This window comes from Camellia sinensis, chromosome 11, assembly GCF_055761805.1.
Source record: "Camellia sinensis isolate YWXY chromosome 11, ASM5576180v1, whole genome shotgun sequence".
Classification (NCBI taxonomy): Eukaryota; Viridiplantae; Streptophyta; class Magnoliopsida; order Ericales; family Theaceae; genus Camellia; species Camellia sinensis.
In genome coordinates this window covers 48,101,655-48,111,944 of record NC_138971.1, presented here as the reverse complement: position 1 = coordinate 48,111,944, position 10,290 = coordinate 48,101,655, and positions in this window count along the sequence as shown.

Sequence of the window (10,290 nt, the reverse complement as noted above, 5' to 3'; positions counted from 1 at the left end):
AATCCATTATGTCACTTCCGAAGTGTTTTGTTATCAGTCCCTCCATAGTTGCTCTCATGTGCAGTGACAGAGTTTATATTAACAGGCTCATCAACATTCAATACAGGGTCACTTAACTACATACTCTCAATGCTAAAAAAGCTGTTCTTTTCCACCAACTTAGCTATCTCCTTGGGATAGGGAATGTACACTGGAAAGTTGGAGTCCACTAGAGCTTCACTTGTCAATCCCTGTTATAATAGATTCGTCATATATTTTTGCAGAGCAAGAATACGGATATAGATGCCGCTATAATTTGTAACAGTGCATTATATACAATAATTAGGAATCAAATGCAAAAGGTAGTTAAAATAAGGATCAAATACAAAAAGTAGTTAAAATAAGGTTCAAATTAGAGTTTATGCTGACCGACAAGGACAATATCGAGAGAGAGATATGATTTCTCTGTAAAGATTAAACAGAAGCCTAAGTGTTCTCTAAAATTTGTAATATGTGCAAAAATACCCTTATTTTTGGATTTTTATAAGTAAACAAAATATATTTATTTTGATACCTTTAACTTTTTACTTTTATTTTACAAATTTACATTTATGTCTTGATATGTATACAAAAGTATTCGATACATATTCAAGTTGTACATAACATTTAATTATTTTTCTTTGCAGCAATATCAGTTTACATACATGTATCCAATACATACTCGATACAATTGTGATAGAGACCCCCATACATACATGACTCTCATAACCCCTACTCTCATTCCAACCACTCATAATGTGGAGCTCACACATACATGAGTGGACTCACACATACATCAAGGGCCAAGATCAAATTGAGGGTCATAGAACCCCCCAAAAGGGGGTCCCAAACATTTTTGATACTCGATATATGTGCAGTTATATTGGTATACATACTCGTAATTAATTCATACTCGATACTCGTACTTAATACATGCTCAATACTTGTACAATACAATTTTTGAGGAGAACAAATAAGGGGAATTTGTGGGGTTGAGCCCAATTCCTTGTCTTTGACCAATTGTAGGGGAAGAGAGAAGGGGAATTTGTAATTCAAGAAACAGTGGATGATCATTGACTCACCTCATTCGCCATATCTGTGAGGCTCGGGCCCAAAGCTTCATAAAACCATCCTGCAGAGATCTAAGAACGACGGATCCCATTTGCAATAGATGGCACAATAAGTATTATCATCCGTCCGACCATAATCTCTCTAGCTCTAACATTCAAGAAGGTTTCCATGTCCTCAGCAAATTGTGCAGCAGAAGCATTAGCTACTTCATCTGAGCCACTTGTGTAAAAAATCTTCCCTTTGTTCTAGGCAGGAGAGTCTTTGTTTAGAACCTCTGTTGGCACCTTAGATGGCCAATGGAGTGCATAGGAGGAATAAACAACATAAAGAGAGGCCTCGGGGAATAATCGACCATGGAATGAACCTAGAACCCCCGCAACAAAGTATTGCTTTTCCAAAGGAAGTGTGGTGAAGAGGGTGTTGAAATCATTTGTGACATGACCATTAAAGAAGACTTGAAATTCGGGTATTTTAGACTCAAGGCCTTTGGATTGGTACTTATGTTCCACAGCTTCTATTACATTTTGCATGGCAACAAATGTGTTTGGTCCTAGTAAGCATCCCAAATCTACAATACGAAATGTGTTTGAAGTTGAAAAGAAGCTTTGTACATAAAGCTTGTTGGCAATTACATCATTGATCAATGCTTTCAGAATTGCTAAAGCTTCTCTTTGCAAAACCAAGTGAAGTATATGTTGGCAATGTTAGATAAGTGTACAGAGGGAGAAGAAAAGAGAGAAGATTGTATTGATGACTAGAATACTTTATTGCATGATTACATGATTACTTAATTCTATTGATGATGGTAACACAACTATATATATACACATTACAAGAGGGATAATACAAAAAAGAGGGAGACAATGAAGTCAAGATATGTGAGCGGAAGAAGGCTCGAGAAGGTGGCTTTTAGTGGCTTGTCGTGGTGGCTTGAGTTTTACACCTTCAATTCACACTTGATATGCTAACACCCCCCCTCAAACTCAAGTAGGGATTACCAACTTGAGTTTTGAGAGAGAAACTAAAAACATGAAATAAAACTAAAAATAAAATAAATGAATAGATCTAAGGCAAATAAATTGCAAAGTTCAGATAGGAGCGCAAGGGCACTTGAGATAGAGACCGGAGCTAATGCCGGGAGACAGCTTATGGGGTCATTCCGGACCCTTGTAGGGACTAACCAGAATCAATGTCAGGACAATTTTAAGAGGTCATGCTGGACCTTTTTTTAGGACGTGCGCCAAGGGGCGACTTATGAGAAAGTGCGCCAGGGGGTGGCTTAGGTGGTGGTGCTCCAGAGAGATCAATGGACTTGGATGGTTCGAATGGTATATCACCATGCTCACCAAGATATAGGTATAATATCCCCCTCTACCCCCTCAAACTCAAATAAGTTTGAAAATTAAAACAATTGACAAAGTGGAGTGAAATGGCTCAACACAGAGTGAAATAGATGGCTCAACACAAAGAGAGAAAAAAAAAATGATAGAAAGGAAAGTAGTTTTTTTTTTTTTTTGAAGAGCAGTGAAGATTGGGACAACCTATTTAAATTAAAGAAAAAAATGATGGAAAAGGACAAAAGAAGAAAAGACAATTTGTAAAAAAGGTTAAATAATTTGTAAGAGACTTGGGTGGTGTGGGCGGAAGAAAAGTTTAAAATATGAAAATGTGGCATTTGAAAAGATTAAAAGTAGTTTGGAAAAAATAAAATAAAATAATAATTCATTTTGAAATCAAATGAGATAAGATGAGAGAGTGGGGAACAAGCCTGTGTGGGTGAAGAAGACAAATAAATTGGTTTGCTTGAATTGGTGGGAATAATGGGTTTAAAGAAAGAGTGAAGCCAAAAAGGACAGAGAAGAGAGAGTGAATGGGTTTCAGAGGTGAAGTAGAGGAGAACCAAGAGGAGAATCTGTTGCTGGAGATTATGGAGTTTCAAAAGGCACTACGGTGATGAAAAGATCATCGGTGCTGCCGTTTAGGCAAACAAGAGAAGTGACACCCGTGGTGGAGTGGAGAAGGCCGACAAGAAGGATCACGGAGAAGAACCAGAACTACTGGTACTGCTAGCGTGATGGTCGAAGTAGCTGAGGAAGAATTGGTGGAGAAGAAATCGGCAAGAAAGCGGCGAAGGCCAGAAGGAAGTCTGAATGATGATCAGAGCTAAAGAACGTGCTCAACGGTGCTTGAGGTCGAGGTTGGTCAAGAGATGTCAGTGATAGCCGGGGCCAATGGGTTTGTGGACAACGATGTGAAATGGCGATACTAAAAGGAAAATATGGCAGCAGAATTACAGCGTTTTCGGTTCAGACCCGACCCATTGTATGCGTTGAATTCGAGTTTCGTTATCTTTTATAGTTATTCATGTCTTGTTTCTACTTATACCTCTTTGAGTTTGGCTTTTGAGTTGTGGTGGTTGTGTTTGAAATAGGTTGGTAGCTTGTTTTTCAAACTTTTGTTATCCAGATTTTTGTTCTTTCACTCGAGCGGTGTAGACACCCCAATTTTGACTACCCTTAAGACTTGGACGTCATCACTTGCACGCCCAATGATAAGTATATATGTTTGTCAAGTGCTCGAGGTCCTCAGCGGAATGCCACAGCTTTGAGCCTTTCAAACCTTGCACCCCTGTTGCCGTGTTTTTGAACCAAAACACTGAGTTTTTGAGTCTGCAACCTTTTGTGGCCTGCCGGCCCCTGCAGTGGCCTGCTGGCCACAGCTCTTGGTTGCCTGCCACCAGTAGTGGCCTGTCGGCCACCAATGTCTTTTACAGATATTTTGTGATAGTTGTGCTAGCTGTTTGCACATATGCTTGCATTTGCTCCCACGTGTATGGTTGGATGCTTTTGAGGGAGTAGCTTGGTTTTCTATATATAGAGGGCCACCCCTCTTGTTTTGGGGTTACAAAAATTTTGGAGCAAAATTTTTCCTCTCTTTCTACAATTCTCTCTCTCTCTCTTACAAATTTTTCAACCTTTGCCTACACACTCTTTACCTTTGCCTATATACTCTTAACCAAATCTCTTCATCTTTGAGCTGAGGTATCCTTGAGCCTTGTTTGAGCTCTTGAGGGTGTGTTTGCCTTGTTTTATTGCTTGGAATTGGTTCTCCTCTTCAAGAGGTTTAGGCTTTGCCTCTTTACTTGTTTTAAGTACTCTTTTTCTTACTATTTTCCAACCGTGTTTGAGCTGTAAAAACTCTGTATTTTTGGGCTGAAACTTGGGTTTTAAGGTCACTAAAGGTTGAGGGGTGGTTCACCCTTCTTTACACCTTGCTTTTAAGGCCTTTACCCTTGTGCAACCTCCCTCCTTTCTTGACTTTTGTTTTGCTTTGAAAGTGGTTTCAAACTACTTGTTTGTTCAAGCATGAGATTGAGATGTCATGCTTAATGGTTTAATCCCTTTGGGGGTTCATTACCAACAGTATGATGTCTCTTTCATGCCCAAAATAACTCTTGGTTTGAGCCCTCTTTCCATTAGAGGACTAAAATTCACCTTTGGACTCAATTGACTAAAGAATGGATGGTAATCTAAAATGGAAATAATAAAATTGGGACTAAAAGTGATGCAAGATAATAAAATTGGTTAGGGTTCAATCGGACGTTAATTGAACCCTTGAGTCTTGAGTTGTTTCATACTCATTAGTGATGAAAACAGTTCAAGATTCATTGCCAACTACTCCCCTTGATCTTTCATGATAGAGAGGTGGTTTTGAGAGTCTTGTTTTATTGCATTTATTAAAATTGCACACTTTGGTTTATAGGCCATCATGCAATGAAATTACAAAGATTGATGGTTTGTGAACCAAGTTTACTACTCCTTTGAGCTGTTCAAATGATAATGAGGGGTAAATTATGCAAACAAACCTTTGAGAATACACTGTCCCTGTTTTATTTGCTCTCTGTTGCAGCAGGATTATTCAATCAGCAGTGGCCGACAGGCCATCACTAATGGACGACAGGCCCTTTGCCGGCCACCAGTACAAAATCCAGCAGTATACTCCCCAGCAGAACAGAGTTGATCTGGAGGTAGAAATTAATGCAAGTGCTCTACTGTACAACATAGGCATTCAGTAGCAGAAACAATGACTTTTTCGGGTGGAAAGTCTGTGCATGCATGAGCATTCCTCGTTTCTCGAGGCGAAGTGATTAGAGCAATTAATTTAGTTACTTCATGTTGTAATTAGTTGGCTAATTAGGATTTGGTAATTAATTAATTAGTTAGTTCTAATTTGTAATAATTAGCTAGAATAGTTAATTAGTTGTGTTGTTGTAATAACTAGTTAGAATAGTTAGTTTCATTCGGTTTGTAATAATTAGTTAATTCATAGTTAATTAGCTTAACTAGTTAGTTCATTCGGACTCTCTTTCGTGAGAGCGCAATAATGTAATAATGTGTATGCCTTCCAACCCCACATTTTTCTCCCTTTTATTTAACTACTTATGATGGTTAGTTTAGGGCATCATGTTTTGTTTAGAATTCTTCATGTTTCCATCCATTTGTATTGCATGTATTGAGGCTCGGTTCATCATTCTAACTTGCATTGTTAGTTTAAGCTTCTTTGAATACGTGCTTAGACCGCATGCTATTTAATTGATTCATATGCTATATTAGTAGCCAAGCCTATCAATTGCATATTGTATGTGTTGCATTAGTCATATTGCCTAGTGAGGATCATGCATTTTTCTAATTAGTTTCTCTTTTGGCTTGGAGTACTAGGTAAGCCTTTACTGGCTTTAGCATATTGCATCAATGTGGTTGTTGCCACGTCTAACATGCTTGCCATGAGGCTAAATGCTTAAATGATAAACTGTTTGGATACCTGTGGATGAAGGCTTATTGCTTGAATTGGAATAATTTGAGTAATGTTTATATGCGATCACTTTTTCAAGTGATGCATATTTCGAAACAATTTTCAAAATAAATATGAATCAAGTGTTCCAATTCTTGTAAATTAGTCTATACTTGTGTGTGTGCGCATCACCTAGTAATGCTAGCCTAATAAACCGGAGCAAGAGCATATAATGTACATAAGATTCACATCATGATTAGTAGAGGATGATCATTGATCGAGCGAGCGGGGGTGCTCAATTCATGACCTTTCCCTCATGTACCGAAGTTCCCAAGCCGAGACAATCTTGGTGATGACGGATATGTGGCATTTGGCACGAGTCATGGGTTTCCTAAATTTTTCAAAATCAAATATTTAGGTGACGACTCTGAAATCTAGCAAAACAGTCCATTTTTGGCGTTTTGATTCAAAATTGATTTTCTAAAAGATTTGCCGGATTGGGACTCTTTGGTGTTTATCTATTTCACATTGCACTTGTGGAATTAGATTTAGAACCATGAGAGTCCGATACTGTAAGGCTTATTCGTCTTCCGAAAGGAGGCGCGAAAAAGTTGAGCTACAGTTTCTAGCAACTCTGCTTGGAATTAGAGAACTTGACTTGAAATTCATGATGTGAAATTTTATCTACACTTATATGTTCTTTGCATTGCGTTTGCGTTGGTGCGTTTAAGTCACTGTGTTTTCCATCTGCTATTCCTGGACGGTTTGCCGGAGGCTTGCCCAAAAAGGCTTGCCAAAAGGCTGACCAATCATGGGCTTTGCCATGTTGGGAACACAACCCTTGGATCTAGACTACCGTTGTACCGTTTGATCCTCCTTTTACTTCTCGGTGTTAAGTGCGAGAGGTATATTAGGTGATCTTGCTGAGGTACCATTTTTGACTATTTGGTCTAGTTGCATATCGAAAAGCCATAGAGACTGTTCCAAACTAGGGCATGATGCTCACTCGAATACAGGATTGCGTGAAACCGCTTTGTTTGAATAGTGAACCCTAGTTCCTGACGAAACTAGGACAAGGTAACCCTACCTCCTCATAGGGGTGTTTTTGCTCTCACATAAGTGGTATGTGCTTTATAGTGAAACTGTACAAGAATGTACGTATCAGTTACAAGTTTGGTATCCATTTTGGGGGTAGAATTCAATGTTGAGTGTAGTCCTATAGTTTTGATTACATCTGTGTTAGTAACATCATTAGCTGAGGTGCTGTGCGGTTTTTTATTACTGTTTCTTTTTGCTTTATTTCTTTTTGCTAGGTAGTATAACACCATAGCTTCAGAAAGTTTGGATATCCCCCAGGTACTTTGGACCCGAGTCAGAAGGCTTTGCAAAGCCGGAGATCTTGTTAGGGGACAGCCCGTGTTTACTTCGCTCCCACCGGTTACAAGATGGACGAGAGTCAGGCAGAATTCTCCGGTTCAGTTTTTACAGTAGTCACCTCTCAATTCACCTGCATCCAGTTAGGCTCAGGGATAATCTTCTACATCTAGGCCAGCACAAGATCACTCGCCTATTCCGATGACACAATATCTCCGAGCCAGTATGGAGGAATTGATCCACTATCTGTAACAAACAGTCGAAACCCTACAACAAGATGCTACTTGTCAGGCGAGGTTATAGCCCATCAGGCTGAGGTAATAAACAGGCTGCAACAACAACAACCACAGCCAGCAGTGGCTTCTGCATCTCATGCACCTCCCACGGGTATCCTAGCACCTAGACCACTGCCCATACTGCTAATGTCCAAGAGAATCAAGGAAATCAGGTAGAGCCAATCCCACCACAAGCCTCCAAAACACTTGTGTACCAAACTGAAGCTCCATTTGAATTTGAAGTTGACCCAAGGCCCGTTTGTTTGGGGTTATAGGGAGGGGATTGGGATTACTAATCCCTTGGTATTACTAATGGGGTGTTTGTTTTGAGAGATGAGGAGGGGACTATTAATCCCTTGGTATTAGTAGTCCCCTTGGAAGGGAGATTGGTAAGGAGGAGGTAGAGATGGTATTAGAAAAATAGTGAGGGGATTAGATTTTTTTTTATTTTTTATATATTGGGAATTTTTTATTAAATATAATGTTTAATTTTTTATATTTTTTTATTTGTTTTATTATTTTATATAAAAATAATTTAACAATTCCTCACTATGAATCCCCTCACTATGAATCCCCTTCATTCTATCTCTGAAAACAAACGGGCACAACTGTGCTTAAGGTCAACAAGCTGGAGAAGCTATTCAAGAGAGCACAAGAGGTTAACTCCATTCCCGACATAGAAGATGGGTATACTGACTCTACAGTGACATTGCCAGATCGGTTCAAAATGCCACACATTAATCGGTTTAATGGCTCCGAAGATCCCATGGTTCATCTACGGCTATTTTCAAACATCCTGTGGCCGATAGGCCTGACCAGATTGCAGAAGCTGTCTCTTTTTGGCCGAACTATGTCGGGAATAGCGGCCATATAATATGCGAAGTTGGAGGATTCTGTTAAGCAGAGTTAGGAGGAGATGGCTGAGGCCTTCATCGCACAGTATTTGTATAACACGCAAATCGAGGTCACAATACGTGACCTTGAAACAACGCGCCAAGAGCCGAAAGAGGGCTTTTTTGAATTTGTGACGAGGTGGAGAGCTAAGGCCTCAATGATGACCACAAGGCCTTCTGAGAAAGATCAGATAAGGATGGTAGTCCGCAATCTGCATGGGAAGTCGTTGCAGAAAATGATTGTCCTACCTCTGTTCACATTCATTGAACTTTATGAGATGGGGGTTCAAATTGAAGACCCCATAAAACAAGGGTTGATTACTGATGAGAAAGAGCAAGCAAAAAGGCTTTTTATGCGCAGTTCCAATGCTACCACCAGTGGTAGCACAGCTGCGAGGCCGTCAGATGTGAGTGTTGTCACCACCACAACCAAGATTGCCAATCCCTTTGCCAATACAGCTCCATAAACTTCAGCCAACCCTGTCCGATCCCAGTGGACTTTTACCCAACTCTACATGACCTTGTCTCAAGCCATGAAGGTGTTCGTCAAAAAGGGGCACCTCAAACCATTAGAGCCTCGCCCACTGCCCAATCCTCTTTCACCTAAACACACCCCAATGAAGAACTGCGCGTTTCACTAGCAACATGGTCACGATACTAACCAATGCTTCCTACTACATCATGAGATTCAAGATCTTATTGACAACAAGGTGATCGCATCCCCCTAAAAACCAACTGTAACTACAAACCCTCTCCCGACCCACAATCAAGTTCCTCCACCTCAAAATCTAAACCTAATCCATACACTGGCCATCTCCTATGACCCCAGCGTATATATTACCTCTTCCCACCTATCCAGACTGACGGTGTTCATTCCTGAAAGCACATAATTGTGCATGATAGACACGTCCGCATTTCAACCTAAGCCTATGGTGGTGACAGTTGCAGTAGAAGGGAGGCTGGCCTTAGAGGAGAATACAAGTTCGTTGCCTGAGAGCTTTGAGGACTTACCTAAGGGGGTGTATGATCCAAGCTGCTACATTATGCTGATTGGTCAAATCAAGCCAGAATTGGTGTTGCCAATTATAGTAGAGGTTAATGTGGTTAGGGAGGATGGCCCAAGCCAAGGGTTGGATAATTTGGCAAAACTTGAGGATGATCTAGACAACCTGCAGTTCTTTGATGAACAAGATCAAGGGGATGTGTGGATCGACTGGTTCCATTTGAATGGATCAACCGACAACTCTGGGTGACTGAGTGATGAGCCAGATAGGGAAGAAGGAATTGAAATGAAACTGGAGAAAAAGGAAGCAGGACTTACTATAGTGGTCGGAATGGCCGATGAAAAGGGAAAACTGCCGGAGAATGCTGGCATGGAAAATTTAGCTCAGGAACTGGACGCTGTGAGCACCGTGGACATAGAACAAGAAGTTGCATTGAAGCAGTTTGAACAAGAGAGGGTTGAAGACAACCTGGAAGTAGTACTGGCCCAACATCCTGTGGGGGATAATTGTGATGTGAAAGTGATCTGAATGGAGCCGAACAACTATTTGTCGGTTGCTGAAGGTGTATGGTGAGAGGATGACGATTTACTTCTGGCTTATACTGACAAAGATTGGGGTCAGTGCCTTCTAGACAACACGTAGTACGCTCAAGAGATAGATCACATGACAAGAAGTGGGCGGTATTTTAAGCCACCACACTTAGATCAAGCTGAGGCATCTGGGAAAGACAGAGAGGTTGAGAAACAAAAAGAGAAACAGTTGGAGGAAAAGGCAGTGTTAAAGAAGCTTAAGAAATCCAAGTTGACATATCAATTTGGGGTCTCCTCATGGCCTCCCCGGTATATCGACAGGTGGTACTGTCAG